Genomic DNA, 18,699 nt, shown 5'->3' on the forward strand with positions numbered 1-18,699 from the left:
CATGACTTTACCGGCTGGGTATATTGTCCAATCTCAAATCCATGGCTAACTGCAGGACTTTACCGGCTGTGTTCCTTGTACATTCTCAACTCCATGACAAAATGCAGAACTTTACTGTCTGGGTACCTTGGCCTTTCTCAACTCCATGACTAACTGCAGGACTTTACTGTTTGGGTACCTTGTCCATTCTCTACTCTATGACAAACTGCAGAACTTTCGGGTGGGTATCTTGTCCAATCATTACTCCATGACTAACTGCAGGACTTTACCGTCTGCGTACATTTTCCAATCTCTACTCCATGATGAACTGCAGGACTTTACCGGCTGGAGACCTTGGCCATTCTCATCTCCATGATTAACTGCAGAACTTTACTGGATAAGTACCTTGGCCATTCTGGACTCAGACTAACTGCAGGAGTTTACCACCTGAGTGCCTTTACCATTCTCAACTCCATGACTGACGGACGGACTTTACCGGCTGGGTACCTTGGCCATTCTCATCTCCAAGATTAACTGCAGGTCTTTACCGGATGGGTATCTTGGCCATTCTGGACTCAATGACTAACTGCAGGATGTTACCGGCTGGGTACCACATCAAATCTCAACTCCATGACTAACTGCAGGACTTTATTGTCTGTGTACCTTGGCTATTCTCAGCTCCATGATTAACTGCATGATTTACTGGATTGGTATCTTGGCCATTCTCAACTCCATGATTATCTGCATGATTTACTGGCTGGGTACCTTTTCCAATCTAAACTCCATGACTATTTGCAGGATTTTACTGGCTGGGTACCTTGTCCAATCTCAACTCCATGACTAACTGCAGGACTTTACTGGCTGTGTTCCTTCTTCATTCTCAACTCCATGACAAAATGCAGAACTTTACCGGCTGGGTACCTTGGCCTTTCTCAACTCCATGACTAACTGCAGGAGTTTAACGCCTGGGTACCTTGTCCAATCTCATCTCCATGATTAACTGCAGGACTTTACCAACTCAGTGCCTTGGAAATTCTCAAATCCATGACTAACTGCAGGACTTTACCGTCTGGGTTCCCTGTCCAATCTCAACTCCATGACTAGATGCAGGACTTTACTGTTTGGGTACCTGGGCCATTCGCAACTCCATGACTAAATGCAGGACTTTACCTGTTGGGAACCTTCTCCATTCTCAACTCCATGGCAAAATGCAGGACTTCACCAGCTGGATACATTGGCCATTCTCTACTCCATGACTAACTGCAGAACTTCCAGGTGGGTATCTTGTCCAAACTCATCTCCAAGATTAACTGCAGGACTTTACCGTCTGTGTACCTTGGCTATTCTCAACTCCATGATTAACTGCGTGATTTACTGGATTGGTATCTCGGCCATTCTCAACTCCATGATTATCTGAAGGATTTACTGGCTGGGTACCTTTTCCAATCTAAACTCCATGACTATTTGCAGAATTTTACTGGCTGGGTACCTTGTCCAATCTCAACTCCATGACTAACTGCAGGACTTTACTGGCTGTGTTCCTTCTTCATTCTCAACTCCATGACAAAATGCAGAACTTTACCGGCTGGGTACCTTGGCCTTTCTCAACTCCATGACTAACTGCAGGAGTTTAACGCCTGGGTACCTTGTCCAATCTCAACTCCATGATTAACTGCGTGATTTACTGGATTGGTATCTCGGCCATTCTCAACTCCATGGTTATCTGAAGGATTTACTGGCTGGGTACCTTTTCCAATCTAAACTCCATGACTATTTGCAGAATTTTACTGGCTGGGTACCTTGTCCAATCTCAACTCCATGACTAACTGCAGGACTTTACTGGCTGTGTTCCTTCTTCATTCTCAACTCCATGACAAAATGCAGAACTTTACCGGCTGGGTACCTTGGCCTTTCTCAACTCCATGACTAACTGCAGGAGTTTAACGCCTGGGTACCTTGTCCAATCTCAACTCCATGATTAACTGCGTGATTTACTGGATTGGTATCTCGGCCATTCTCAACTCCATGGTTATCTGAAGGATTTACTGGCTGGGTACCTTTTCCAATCTAAACTCCATGACTATTTGCAGGACTTTACTGGCTGGGTACCTTGTCAATCTCAACTCCATGACTAACTGCTGGATTTTACAGTCTGCGTACCTTGGCTATTCTCAAATCCATGACTAACTGCAGGACTTTACCGTCTGGGTGTCCAATCTCAACTCCATGAGTAAATACAGGACTTTACTGTTTTGGTACCTTGGTCATTCGCAACTCCATGACTAAATGCCGGACTTTACCAGCTGGGTACCTTGGCCATTCTCTACTCCATGACTAACTGCAGAACTTTCAGGTGGGTATCTTGTCCAATAACAACTCCATGATTAACTGCAGGACTTTACCGGCTGGGCACATTATCCATTCTCAACCCCATGACTAAATGCAGGACTTTACCGGCTGGGTACCTTGTCAAATCTCAACTCCGTTATTAACTGCAGGACTTTACCGGCTGGGTATATTGACCAATCTCAACTCCATGACTAACTGCTGGACTTTACCGGCTGGGTATCTTGGCGATTCTCAACTCAATGACTAACTGCAGGACGTTACCGGATAAGTACCTTGGGCATTCTCAACTCCATGATTAACTGCAGGACTTTACCGTCTGTGTACCTTGGCTAATCTCAACTCCATGATTAACTGCATGATTTACTGGATTGGTATCTTGGCCATTCTCAACTCCATGATTATCTGAATGATTTACTGGCTGGGTACCTTTTCCAATATAAACTCCATGACTATTTGCAGGACCTTACTGGCTGAGTACGTTGTCCAATCTCAACTCCATAACTAACTGCAGGAGTTTACAGTCTGGATACCTTGGCCTTTCTCAACTCCATGACTAACTGCAGGAGTTAACTGGCTGGGAACCTTCACCATTCTCAACTCAATGACTAACTGCAGGACTTTACCGGCTGGGTATCTGTCCATTCTCGACTACATGACTAACTGCAGGACTGTACCATCTGGGTACCTTGTCCAATCTCAACTCCAAAATTAACTGCAGGGCTTTTCTGGCAGGATATCTTGGCCATTCTCAACTCCATGATTATCTGAAGGACTTTACTGGCTGGGTACCTTGTCCATTCTTAACTCTATCACTGTCTGCAGCACTTTACTTGCTGGCTACCTTGTCCAATCTCAACTCCATAACTAACTGCAGGAGTTTACCATCTGCATAACTTGGCTATTCTCAAATCCATGGCTAATTGCAGGACTTTCCGGCTGGGTTCCTTGTGCATTCTCAATTCCATGACTAACTGCAGGAGTTTACCATCTGCATAACTTGGCTATTCTCAAATCCATGGCTAATTGCAGGACTTTCCAGCTGGGTTCCTTGTGCAGTCTCAACTCCATGACTAACTGCAGAACTTTACCAGCTGAGTGCCTTGGCCATTCTCAAATCCATGATGAACTGTAGGACTTTACTGGCTAGCTACCCTGTACAATGTCAACTCCATGACTAACTGTAGGACTTTACTGGCTGGGTACCTTGGCCATTTGCAACTGTAAGACAACTGCAGGGCTTTACCAGCTGTGTACCTTGTCCGTTTTCGATTCCATGACTAACTGCAGGACTCTACCGGCAGGTTATCCTGTGCAATCATAAATCCATGACCAAGAGTAGGATGATAATGGCTGGGAACCTTCTCCATTCTCAACTCCATGACTAATTGCAGGACTTTACTGGCGGGGAAGCTTCACCATTCTGAACTCCACGACTAACAGCAGGACGTTACTGGCTGGGTACCTTGTCCATTCACAACTCAGTGACTAAATGCAGGACTTTACCGGCTGGGTACATTGGCCAATCTGAACTCCATGGACAACTGCAGGGATTTACCGCCTGAGAACCTTCTCCAATCTCAACTTCATGACAAACTGCAGGACTTTACCGGCTAGGTACCTTGGCCTTTCTCAACTCCATGACTAACTGCAGGATTTTACCGGCTGGGAACCTTGGCCTTTCTCAACTACATGACTAACAGCAAGACTTTCCTGGCAGGGTATTCTGGGCAATCATAACTCCATGACTAACTGTAGGACGTTAATGGCTGGAAACCATCACCATTCTCAACTCCATGACTAACTGCAGGACTTGACCAGCTATTTACCTTGTCCATTCTCAACTCCATGACTAACTGCAGGACGTTCTCGGCTGGGTACCTTGTCCATTCTCAACTCCATGACTAAATGCAGGATTTTACCGGCTTCGTATCTTGGCCTTTCTCAACTCCATGACTAACTGCAGGACTTTAATGGCTGGGAACCTTCATCATTCTCAACTTCATGACTAACTGCAGGACTTTACAGGCTAGGTATCTTGTCTATTCTCGACTACATGACAAACTGCAGGACTGTACCGGCTGGGTACCTTGTCCAATCTCAACTCCAAAATTAACTGCAGGTCTTTACCGGCAGGGTATCTTGGCCATTCTCAACTCCATGATTATCTGAAGGACTTTACTGGCTGGGTACCTTGACCAATCTTAACTCCATGACTATATGCAGCACATTACTGGCAGGGTACATTGTCCAATCTCAACTCCATAACTAACTGCAGGAGTTAACTGGCTGGGAACCTTCACCATTCTCAACTCAATGACTAACTGCAGGACTTTACCGGCTGGGTATCTGTCCATTCTCGACTACATGACTAACTGCAGGACTGTACCATCTGGGTACCTTGTCCAATCTCAACTCCAAAATTAACTGCAGGGCTTTTCCGGCAGGATATCTTGGCCATTCTCAACTCCATGATTATCTGAAGGACTTTACTGGCTGGGTACCTTGTCCATTCTTAACTCTATCACTATCTGCAGCACTTTACTGGCTGGCTACCTTGTCCAATCTCAACTCCATAACTAACTGCAGGAGTTTACCATCTGCATAACTTGGCTATTCTCAAATCCATGGCTAATTGCAGGAATTTCCAGCTGGGTTCCTTGTGCATTCTCAACTCCATGACTAACTGCAGGACTTTACCAGCTGAGTGCCTTGGCCATTCTCAAATCCATGATGAACTGTAGGACTTCACTGGCTAGGTTCCCTGTACAATGTCAACTCCATGACTAACTGTAGGACTTCACTGGCTGGATACCTTGGCCATTCGCAACTGTAAGAAAAACTGCAGGGCTTTACCAGCTGTGTACCTTGTCCGTTTTCGATTCCATGACTAACTGCAGGACTCTACCGGCAGGTTATCCTGTGCAATCATAAATCCATGACCAAGAGTAGGATGATAATGGCTGGGAACATTCTCCATTCTCAGCTCCATGACTAACTGCAGGACTTTAACGGCTGGGAACCTTGGCCTTTCTCCACTCCATGATTATCTGTAGGACTTTACTGGCTGGGTATCTTGACCAATTTTAACACCATGACTATATGCAGCACATTACTGGCAGGGAACCTTGGCCTCTCTCAACTATATGACTAACTGCAGGACTTTACTGGCTGGGAACCTTGGCCTTTCTCAACTCCATGACTAACTGCAGGACTTTACGGGCTGGGTATCTTGTCTATTCTCGACTACATTACAAACTGCAGGACTGTACCGGCTGGGTACCTTGTCCAATCTCAACTCCAAAATTAACTGCAGGTCTTTACCAGCAGGGTATCCTGGCCATTCTCAACTCCATGATTATCTGTAGGACTTTACTGGCTGGGTATCTTGACCAATTTTAACACCATGACTATATGCAGCACATTACTGGCAGGGTACATTGTCCAATCTCAACTCCATAACTAACTGCAGGAGTTTACTGTCTGGTAACCTTCACCATTCTCAACTCAATGACTAACTGCAGGACTTTACTGGCTGGGTATCTGTCCATTCTCGACTACATGACTAACTGCAGGACTGTACTGGCTTGGTATCTTGTCCAATCTCAACTCCAAAATTAACTGCAGGTCTTTACCGGATTGGTATCTTGGCCATTATCAACTCCATGATTATCTGAAGGATTTACCAGCTGTGTACCTTGTCCAATCTCAACTCTATCACTATCTGCAGCACTTTACTGGCTGGCTACATTGTCCAATCTCAACTCCATAACTAACTGCAGGAGTTTACAATCTGCATAACTTGGCTATTCTCAAATCCATGGCTAATTGCAGGACTTTCCAGCTGGGTTCCTTGTGCATTCTCAACTCCATGACTAAATGCAGGACGTTACCGGCTGTGTACCTTGGCCTTTCTCAACTACATGATTAACGGCAGGACTTTACCGGCTCCGAACTTTGGCCTTTCTCAACTACATGACTAACTGCAAGACTTTTCTGGCAGGGTATCCAGTGCAATCATAACTCGATGACTAACTGTAGGACATTAATGGCTGGAAACCATCACCATTCTCAACTCCATGACTAACTGCAGGACTTGACCAGCTATTTACCTTGTCCATTCTCAACTCCATGACTAACTGCAGGACATTGCCGGCTGGGTACCTTGTCCATTCTCAACTCCATGACTAAGTGCAGAATTTTACCGGCTTCGTATCTTGGCCTTTCTCAACTCCATGACTAACTGCAGGACTTTACTGGCTGGGAACCTTCACCATTCTCAACTCCATGACTAACTGCAGGACTTTACACGCTGGGTATCTTGTCTATTCTCAACTACATGACAAACTGCAGGACTGTACCGGATGGGTACCTTGTCCAACCTCAACTCCAAAATTAACTGCAGGGCTTTACTGGTAGGGTATCGTGGCCATTCTTAACTCCCTGATTATCTGAAGGACTTTACTGGCTGGGTACCTTGACCAACCTTAACTCCATGACTATCTGCAGCACATTACTGGCAGGGTACGTTGTCCAATCTCAACTCCATAACTGCAGGAGTTTACTATCTGGGAACATTCACCATTCTCAACTCAATGACTAACTGCAGGACTTTACTGGCTGGGTATCTGTCCATTCTCGACTCCAAAATTAACTGCAGGTCATTACCGGATAGGTATCTTGGCCATTCTCAACTCCATGACTAAATGCAGGACTTTACAGGCTGGGTGCCTTGTCCATTCTGAACTCCATGACTAACAGCAGGATGTTACCGGCTGGGTACCTTGTCCAATCTCAACTCCATGACTAAATGCAGGACTTTACCTGCTGGGAACCTCGGCCTTTCTCAACTCCATGACTAACAGCAGGACTTTACTGGCTGTGTACCTTGTCCATTCTGAACTACATGACTAACTGCAGGACGTTACCGGCTGTGTACCTTGGTCATTCTCAACTCAATGACTAACTGCAGGACCTTTACCGGCTGGGTACCTTGGCCTTTCTCAACTCAATGACTAACTGCAGGACTTTACCGGCTGTGTACCTTGTCCGGTCTCGAAGCCATGACTAACTGCAGGACTTTACCGGCTGGGAACCTTGGCCTTTCTCAACTACATGACTAACTGCAGGACTTTACCGGCTGGGAACCTTGGCCTTTCTCAACTCCATGACTAACTGCATGAATTATCCATCTGCGAAACTTGGCTATTCTCAGATCCATGGCTAAGTGCAGGACTTTCCGGCTGGGTTCCTTGCACATTCTCAACTACATGACTAACTGCAGGATTTCACCGTCTGTGTACCTTGGCCTTTCTCAACTCCATGACTAACTGCAGGACTTTACTGGCTGTGTTCCTTCTTCATTCTCAACTCCATGACAAAATGCAGAACTTTACCGGCTGGGTACCTTGGCCTTTCTCAACTCCATGACTAACTGCAGGAGTTTAACGCCTGGGTACCTTGTCCAATCTCAACTCCATGATTAACTGCGTGATTTACTGGATTGGTATCTCGGCCATTCTCAACTCCATGGTTATCTGAAGGATTTACTGGCTGGGTACCTTTTCCAATCTAAACTCCATGACTATTTGCAGGACTTTACTGGCTGGGTACCTTGTCAATCTCAACTCCATGACTAACTGCTGGATTTTACAGTCTGCGTACCTTGGCTATTCTCAAATCCATGACTAACTGCAGGACTTTACCGTCTGGGTGTCCAATCTCAACTCCATGAGTAAATACAGGACTTTACTGTTTTGGTACCTTGGTCATTCGCAACTCCATGACTAAATGCCGGACTTTACCAGCTGGGTACCTTGGCCATTCTCTACTCCATGACTAACTGCAGAACTTTCAGGTGGGTATCTTGTCCAATAACAACTCCATGATTAACTGCAGGACTTTACCGGCTGGGCACATTATCCATTCTCAACCCCATGACTAAATGCAGGACTTTACCGGCTGGGTACCTTGTCAAATCTCAACTCCGTTATTAACTGCAGGACTTTACCGGCTGGGTATATTGACCAATCTCAACTCCATGACTAACTGCTGGACTTTACCGGCTGGGTATCTTGGCGATTCTCAACTCAATGACTAACTGCAGGACGTTACCGGATAAGTACCTTGGGCATTCTCAACTCCATGATTAACTGCAGGACTTTACCGTCTGTGTACCTTGGCTAATCTCAACTCCATGATTAACTGCATGATTTACTGGATTGGTATCTTGGCCATTCTCAACTCCATGATTATCTGAATGATTTACTGGCTGGGTACCTTTTCCAATATAAACTCCATGACTATTTGCAGGACCTTACTGGCTGAGTACGTTGTCCAATCTCAACTCCATAACTAACTGCAGGAGTTTACAGTCTGGATACCTTGGCCTTTCTCAACTCCATGACTAACTGCAGGAGTTAACTGGCTGGGAACCTTCACCATTCTCAACTCAATGACTAACTGCAGGACTTTACCGGCTGGGTATCTGTCCATTCTCGACTACATGACTAACTGCAGGACTGTACCATCTGGGTACCTTGTCCAATCTCAACTCCAAAATTAACTGCAGGGCTTTTCTGGCAGGATATCTTGGCCATTCTCAACTCCATGATTATCTGAAGGACTTTACTGGCTGGGTACCTTGTCCATTCTTAACTCTATCACTGTCTGCAGCACTTTACTTGCTGGCTACCTTGTCCAATCTCAACTCCATAACTAACTGCAGGAGTTTACCATCTGCATAACTTGGCTATTCTCAAATCCATGGCTAATTGCAGGACTTTCCGGCTGGGTTCCTTGTGCATTCTCAATTCCATGACTAACTGCAGGAGTTTACCATCTGCATAACTTGGCTATTCTCAAATCCATGGCTAATTGCAGGACTTTCCAGCTGGGTTCCTTGTGCAGTCTCAACTCCATGACTAACTGCAGAACTTTACCAGCTGAGTGCCTTGGCCATTCTCAAATCCATGATGAACTGTAGGACTTTACTGGCTAGCTACCCTGTACAATGTCAACTCCATGACTAACTGTAGGACTTTACTGGCTGGGTACCTTGGCCATTTGCAACTGTAAGACAACTGCAGGGCTTTACCAGCTGTGTACCTTGTCCGTTTTCGATTCCATGACTAACTGCAGGACTCTACCGGCAGGTTATCCTGTGCAATCATAAATCCATGACCAAGAGTAGGATGATAATGGCTGGGAACCTTCTCCATTCTCAACTCCATGACTAATTGCAGGACTTTACTGGCGGGGAAGCTTCACCATTCTGAACTCCACGACTAACAGCAGGACGTTACTGGCTGGGTACCTTGTCCATTCACAACTCAGTGACTAAATGCAGGACTTTACCGGCTGGGTACATTGGCCAATCTGAACTCCATGGACAACTGCAGGGATTTACCGCCTGAGAACCTTCTCCAATCTCAACTTCATGACAAACTGCAGGACTTTACCGGCTAGGTACCTTGGCCTTTCTCAACTCCATGACTAACTGCAGGATTTTACCGGCTGGGAACCTTGGCCTTTCTCAACTACATGACTAACAGCAAGACTTTCCTGGCAGGGTATTCTGGGCAATCATAACTCCATGACTAACTGTAGGACGTTAATGGCTGGAAACCATCACCATTCTCAACTCCATGACTAACTGCAGGACTTGACCAGCTATTTACCTTGTCCATTCTCAACTCCATGACTAACTGCAGGACGTTCTCGGCTGGGTACCTTGTCCATTCTCAACTCCATGACTAAATGCAGGATTTTACCGGCTTCGTATCTTGGCCTTTCTCAACTCCATGACTAACTGCAGGACTTTAATGGCTGGGAACCTTCATCATTCTCAACTTCATGACTAACTGCAGGACTTTACAGGCTAGGTATCTTGTCTATTCTCGACTACATGACAAACTGCAGGACTGTACCGGCTGGGTACCTTGTCCAATCTCAACTCCAAAATTAACTGCAGGTCTTTACCGGCAGGGTATCTTGGCCATTCTCAACTCCATGATTATCTGAAGGACTTTACTGGCTGGGTACCTTGACCAATCTTAACTCCATGACTATATGCAGCACATTACTGGCAGGGTACATTGTCCAATCTCAACTCCATAACTAACTGCAGGAGTTAACTGGCTGGGAACCTTCACCATTCTCAACTCAATGACTAACTGCAGGACTTTACCGGCTGGGTATCTGTCCATTCTCGACTACATGACTAACTGCAGGACTGTACCATCTGGGTACCTTGTCCAATCTCAACTCCAAAATTAACTGCAGGGCTTTTCCGGCAGGATATCTTGGCCATTCTCAACTCCATGATTATCTGAAGGACTTTACTGGCTGGGTACCTTGTCCATTCTTAACTCTATCACTATCTGCAGCACTTTACTGGCTGGCTACCTTGTCCAATCTCAACTCCATAACTAACTGCAGGAGTTTACCATCTGCATAACTTGGCTATTCTCAAATCCATGGCTAATTGCAGGAATTTCCAGCTGGGTTCCTTGTGCATTCTCAACTCCATGACTAACTGCAGGACTTTACCAGCTGAGTGCCTTGGCCATTCTCAAATCCATGATGAACTGTAGGACTTCACTGGCTAGGTTCCCTGTACAATGTCAACTCCATGACTAACTGTAGGACTTCACTGGCTGGATACCTTGGCCATTCGCAACTGTAAGAAAAACTGCAGGGCTTTACCAGCTGTGTACCTTGTCCGTTTTCGATTCCATGACTAACTGCAGGACTCTACCGGCAGGTTATCCTGTGCAATCATAAATCCATGACCAAGAGTAGGATGATAATGGCTGGGAACATTCTCCATTCTCAGCTCCATGACTAACTGCAGGACTTTAACGGCTGGGAACCTTGGCCTTTCTCCACTCCATGATTATCTGTAGGACTTTACTGGCTGGGTATCTTGACCAATTTTAACACCATGACTATATGCAGCACATTACTGGCAGGGAACCTTGGCCTCTCTCAACTATATGACTAACTGCAGGACTTTACTGGCTGGGAACCTTGGCCTTTCTCAACTCCATGACTAACTGCAGGACTTTACGGGCTGGGTATCTTGTCTATTCTCGACTACATTACAAACTGCAGGACTGTACCGGCTGGGTACCTTGTCCAATCTCAACTCCAAAATTAACTGCAGGTCTTTACCAGCAGGGTATCCTGGCCATTCTCAACTCCATGATTATCTGTAGGACTTTACTGGCTGGGTATCTTGACCAATTTTAACACCATGACTATATGCAGCACATTACTGGCAGGGTACATTGTCCAATCTCAACTCCATAACTAACTGCAGGAGTTTACTGTCTGGTAACCTTCACCATTCTCAACTCAATGACTAACTGCAGGACTTTACTGGCTGGGTATCTGTCCATTCTCGACTACATGACTAACTGCAGGACTGTACTGGCTTGGTATCTTGTCCAATCTCAACTCCAAAATTAACTGCAGGTCTTTACCGGATTGGTATCTTGGCCATTATCAACTCCATGATTATCTGAAGGATTTACCAGCTGTGTACCTTGTCCAATCTCAACTCTATCACTATCTGCAGCACTTTACTGGCTGGCTACATTGTCCAATCTCAACTCCATAACTAACTGCAGGAGTTTACAATCTGCATAACTTGGCTATTCTCAAATCCATGGCTAATTGCAGGACTTTCCAGCTGGGTTCCTTGTGCATTCTCAACTCCATGACTAAATGCAGGACGTTACCGGCTGTGTACCTTGGCCTTTCTCAACTACATGATTAACGGCAGGACTTTACCGGCTCCGAACTTTGGCCTTTCTCAACTACATGACTAACTGCAAGACTTTTCTGGCAGGGTATCCAGTGCAATCATAACTCGATGACTAACTGTAGGACATTAATGGCTGGAAACCATCACCATTCTCAACTCCATGACTAACTGCAGGACTTGACCAGCTATTTACCTTGTCCATTCTCAACTCCATGACTAACTGCAGGACATTGCCGGCTGGGTACCTTGTCCATTCTCAACTCCATGACTAAGTGCAGAATTTTACCGGCTTCGTATCTTGGCCTTTCTCAACTCCATGACTAACTGCAGGACTTTACTGGCTGGGAACCTTCACCATTCTCAACTCCATGACTAACTGCAGGACTTTACACGCTGGGTATCTTGTCTATTCTCAACTACATGACAAACTGCAGGACTGTACCGGATGGGTACCTTGTCCAACCTCAACTCCAAAATTAACTGCAGGGCTTTACTGGTAGGGTATCGTGGCCATTCTTAACTCCCTGATTATCTGAAGGACTTTACTGGCTGGGTACCTTGACCAACCTTAACTCCATGACTATCTGCAGCACATTACTGGCAGGGTACGTTGTCCAATCTCAACTCCATAACTGCAGGAGTTTACTATCTGGGAACATTCACCATTCTCAACTCAATGACTAACTGCAGGACTTTACTGGCTGGGTATCTGTCCATTCTCGACTCCAAAATTAACTGCAGGTCATTACCGGATAGGTATCTTGGCCATTCTCAACTCCATGACTAAATGCAGGACTTTACAGGCTGGGTGCCTTGTCCATTCTGAACTCCATGACTAACAGCAGGATGTTACCGGCTGGGTACCTTGTCCAATCTCAACTCCATGACTAAATGCAGGACTTTACCTGCTGGGAACCTCGGCCTTTCTCAACTCCATGACTAACAGCAGGACTTTACTGGCTGTGTACCTTGTCCATTCTGAACTACATGACTAACTGCAGGACGTTACCGGCTGTGTACCTTGGTCATTCTCAACTCAATGACTAACTGCAGGACCTTTACCGGCTGGGTACCTTGGCCTTTCTCAACTCAATGACTAACTGCAGGACTTTACCGGCTGTGTACCTTGTCCGGTCTCGAAGCCATGACTAACTGCAGGACTTTACCGGCTGGGAACCTTGGCCTTTCTCAACTACATGACTAACTGCAGGACTTTACCGGCTGGGAACCTTGGCCTTTCTCAACTCCATGACTAACTGCATGAATTATCCATCTGCGAAACTTGGCTATTCTCAGATCCATGGCTAAGTGCAGGACTTTCCGGCTGGGTTCCTTGCACATTCTCAACTACATGACTAACTGCAGGATTTCACCGTCTGTGTACCTTGGCCTTTCTCAACTCCATGACTAACTGCAGGACTTTACCGGCTGGGAACCTTGGCCTTTCTCAACTACATGACTAACTGCAAGACTTTACTGGCAGGGTATCCTGTGCATTCATAAGTCCATGACTAACTGTAGGACGTTAATGGCTGGAAACCATCACCATTCTCAACTCCATGACTAACTGCAGGACTTGACCAGCTATTTACCTTGTCCATTCTCAACTCCATGACTAACTGCAGGACGTTAATGGCTGGAAACCATCACCATTCTCAACTCCATGACTAACTGCAGGACTTGACCAGCTATTTACCTTGTCCATTCTCAACTCCATGACTAACTGCAGGACGTTACCGGCTGGGTACCTTGACCAATCTCAACTCCATGACTATCTGCAGCACATTACTGGCTGGGTACATTGTCCAATCTCAACTCCATAACTAACTGCAGGAGTTTATCGTCTGCCTACCTTGGCTTTTCTCAACTCCATGACTAACTGCAGGACTTTGCTGGCTGGGTATCTTGTCTATTCTCGACTACATGACGAACTGCAGGACTGTACTGGCTTGGTACCTTGTCCAATCTCAACTCCAAAATTAACTGCAGGTCTTTACCGACAGGGTATCTTGGCCATTCTCAACACCATCATTATCTGAAGGACTTTACTGGCTGGGTACCTTGACCAATCTTAACTCCATGACTATCTGCAGAACATTACTGGCTGGGTACATTATCCAATCTCAATTCCATAACTAACTGCAGGAGTTTACTGTCTGGGAACCTTCACCATTCTCAACTCAATGACTAACTGCAGGACTTTACTGGATGGGTATCTGTCCATTCTCGACTACATGACTAACTGCAGGACTGTACTGGCTTGGTATCTTGTCCAATCTCAACTCCAAAATTAACTGCAGGTCTTTACCGGATTGGTATCTTGGCCATTATCAACTCCATGATTATCTGAAGGATTTACCAGCTGTGTACCTTGTCCAATCTCAACTCTATCACTATCTGCAGCACTTTACTGGCTGGCTACATTGTCCAATCTCAACTCCATAACTAACTGCAGGAGTTTACAATTTGCATAACTTGGCTATTCTCAAATCCATGGCTAATTGCAGGACTTTCCGGCTGGGTTCCTTGTGCATTCTCAACTCCATGACTAACTGCAGGACGTTACCGGCTGTGTACCTTGGCCTTTCTCAACTACATGATTAACGGCAGGACTTTACCGGCTCCGAACTTTGGCCTTTCTCAACTACATGACGAACTGCAAGACTTTTCTGGCAGGGTATCCAGTGCAATCATAACTCGATGACTAACTGTAGGACATTAATGGCTGGAAACCATCACCATTCTCAACTCCATGACTAACTGCAGGACTTGACCAGCTATTTACCTTGTCCATTCTCAACTCCATGACTAACTGCAGGACTTTACTGTCTGGGTATCTGTCCATTCTCGACTACATGACTAACTGCAGGTCTCTACTGGCTTGGTACCTTGTCCAATCTCAACTCCAAAATTAACTGCAGGTCTTTACCGGATTGGTATCTTGGCCATTATCAACTCCATGATTATCTGAAGGATTTACCAGCTGGCTACCTTGTCCAATCTCAACTCCATGACTAACTGCAGGAGTTAACCATCTGCGTATCCTGGGTATTCTCAAATCCATGGCTAAGTGCAGGACTTTCCGGCTGGGTTCCTTGCACATTCTCAACTACATGACTAACTGCAGGATTTCACCGGCTGTGTACCTTGGCCTTTCTCAACTCCATGACTAATTGCAGGATTTCACTGGCTGTGTACCTTGGCCTTTCTCAACTCCATGTCTAAATGCAGGACTTTACAGGCTCCATGCCTTATCCATTCTCAACTCCATGACTAACTGCAGGACATTGCCAGCTGGGTACATTGTCCATTCTCAACTCCATGACTAAATGCAGGATTTTACCGGCTTCGTATCTTGGCCATTCTCAACACCATGACTAACTGCAGGAATTTACCGGCTGGGTACCATGTCCAGTCTCAACTCCATGACTAACTGCAGGATTTTACCAGCTGGGTACCTTGGCTGTTCTCAACTCCCTGATTAACTGCAGGACTTTACTGACTGGGTACCTTGTCCGATCTCAACCCCATGACTATCTGCAGCACTTTACTTGCTGTGTATGTTGTCCAATCTCAACTCCATAACTAACTGCAGGAGTTTACCGTCTACGTACCTTGGCCTTTCTCAACTCCATGACTAACTGCAGGAGTTAACTGGCTGGGAACCTTAACCAATCTCAACTCAATGACTAACTGCAGGACTTTACGGGCTGGGTATCTTGTCTATTCTCGACTACATGACAAACTGCAGGACTGCACCGTCTGTGTACCTTGCCCAATCTCAACTCCAAAATTAACTGCAGGGCTTTTCCGGCAGGATATCTTGGCCATTCTCAACTCCATGATTATCTGAAGGACTTTACTGGCTGGGTACCTTGTCCATTCTTAACTCTATCACTATCTGCAGCACTTTACTGGCTGATTACCTTGTCCAATCTCAACTCCATAACTAACTGCAGGAGTTTACCATCTGCCAAACTTGGCTATTCTCAAATCCATGGCTAATTGCAGGACTTTCCGGCTGGGTTCCTTGTGCATTCTCAACTCCATGACTAACTGCAGGATTTCACCGGCTGTGTACCTTGGCCTTTCTCAACTCCATGACTAATTGCAGGATTTCACTGGCTGTGTACCTTGGCCTTTCTCAACTCCATGTCTAAATGCAGGACTTTACAGGCTCCATGCCTTATCCATTCTCAACTCCATGACTAACTGCAGGACATTGCCAGCTGGGTACATTGTCCATTCTCAACTCCATGACTAAATGCAGGATTTTACCGGCTTCGTATCTTGGCCATTCTCAACACCATGACTAACTGCAGGAATTTACCGGCTGGGTACCATGTCCAGTCTCAACTCCATGACTAACTGCAGGATTTTACCAGCTGGGTACCTTGGCTGTTCTCAACTCCCTGATTAACTGCAGGACTTTACAGGCTGGGTACCTTGTCCAATCTCAACTCCAAGTTTAACTGCAGGGCTTTACCAGCAGGGAATCTTGGCCATTCTCAACTGCATGATTATCTGAAGGACTTTACTGACTGGGTACCTTGTCCGATCTCAACCCCATGACTATCTGCAGCACTTTACTTGCTGTGTATGTTGTCCAATCTCAACTCCATAACTAACTGCAGGAGTTTACCGTCTACGTACCTTGGCCTTTCTCAACTCCATGACTAACTGCAGGAGTTAACTGGCTGGGAACCTTAACCAATCTCAACTCAATGACTAACTGCAGGACTTTACGGGCTGGGTATCTTGTCTATTCTCGACTACATGACAAACTGCAGGACTGTACCGTCTGTGTACCTTGCCCAATCTCAACTCCAAAATTAACTGCAGGGCTTTTCCGGCAGGATATCTTGGCCATTCTCAACTCCATGATTATCTGAAGGACTTTACTGGCTGGGTACCTTGTCCATTCTTAACTCTATCACTATCTGCAGCACTTTACTGGCTGATTACCTTGTCCAATCTCAACTCCATAACTAACTGCAGGAGTTTACCATCTGCCAAACTTGGCTATTCTCAAATCCATGGCTAATTGCAGGACTTTCCGGCTGGGTTCCTTGTGCATTCTCAACTCCATGACTAACTGCAGGACTTTACCAGCTGAGTGCCTTGGCCATTCTCAAATCCATGATGAACTGTAGGACTTTACTGGCTAGGTACCCTGTACAATGTCAACTCCATGACTAACTGTAGGACTTTACTGGCTGGGTACCTTGGCCATTCGCAACTGTAAGACAATCTGCAGGGCTTTACTGGCTGGGTACCTTGTCCAATCTCAACTCCAAAATTAACTGCAGGACTTTACCGGCAGGGTATCCTGTGGAATCATAACTCCATGACCAAGAGTAGGATGATAATGGCTGTGTAACTTGTCCAGTCTCGACTGCATGACTAACTGCAGGACTTTACCGGCTTCGTATCTTGTCCAATCTCAACTCCATGACTATCTACAGCACCTTACTGGCTGTGTACGTTGTCCAATCTCAACTCCATAACTAAGTGCAGGAATTTACCGTCTGCGTACCTTGGCTATTCTCAACTCAATGACTAACTGCAGGACTTTACTGGCTGGGAACCTTCACCATTCTGAACTCCATGACTAACAGCAGGACATTACCGGTTGGGTAACTTGTCCAATCTCAACTCCATGACTAACTGCAGGACATTACCGGCTGGGTACCTTGTCTATTCACAACTCCATGACTAAACGCAGGACTTTACCGGCTGCGTCCATTGGCCAATCTGAACTCCATGGACAACTGCAGGGATTTACCGGCTGAGAACCTTGACCAATCTCAACTCCAAGATTAACTGCAGGGGTTTACCAGCAGGGTATCTTGGCCATTCTCAACTCCATGATTATCTGAAGGACTTTACTGACTGGGTACCTTGTCCGATCTCAACCCCATGACTATCTGCAGCACTTTACTTGCTGTGTATGTTGTCCAATCTCAACTCCATAACTAACTGCAGGAGTTTACCGTCTACGTACCTTGGCCTTTCTCAACTCCATGACTAACTGCAGGAGTTAACTGGCTGGGAACCTTAACCAATCTCAACTCAATGACTAACTGCAGGACTTTACGGGCTGGGTATCTTGTCTATTCTCGACTACATGACAAACTGCAGGACTGCACCGTCTGTGTACCTTGCCCAATCTCAACTCCAAAATTAACTGCAGGGCTTTTCCGGCAGGATATCTTGGCCATTCTCAACTCCATGATTATCTGAAGGACTTTACTGGCTGGGTACCTTGTCCATTCTTAACTCTATCACTATCTGCAGCACTTTACTGGCTGATTACCTTGTCCAATCTCAACTCCATAACTAACTGCAGGAGATTACCATCTGCCAAACTTGGCTATTCTCAAATCCATGGCTAATTGCAGGACTTTCCGGCTGGGTTCCTTGTGCATTCTCAACTCCATGACTAACTGCAGGACTTTACCAGCTGAGTGCCTTGGCCATTCTCAAATCCATGATGAACTGTAGGACTTTACTGGCTAGGTACCCTGTACAATGTCAACTCCATGACTAACTGTAGGACTTTACTGGCTGGGTACCTTGGCCATTCGCAACTGTAAGACAATCTG

Source organism: Hemitrygon akajei, chromosome 23 (genome assembly GCF_048418815.1).
Source record: "Hemitrygon akajei chromosome 23, sHemAka1.3, whole genome shotgun sequence".
Lineage (NCBI taxonomy): Eukaryota > Metazoa > Chordata > Chondrichthyes > Myliobatiformes > Dasyatidae > Hemitrygon > Hemitrygon akajei.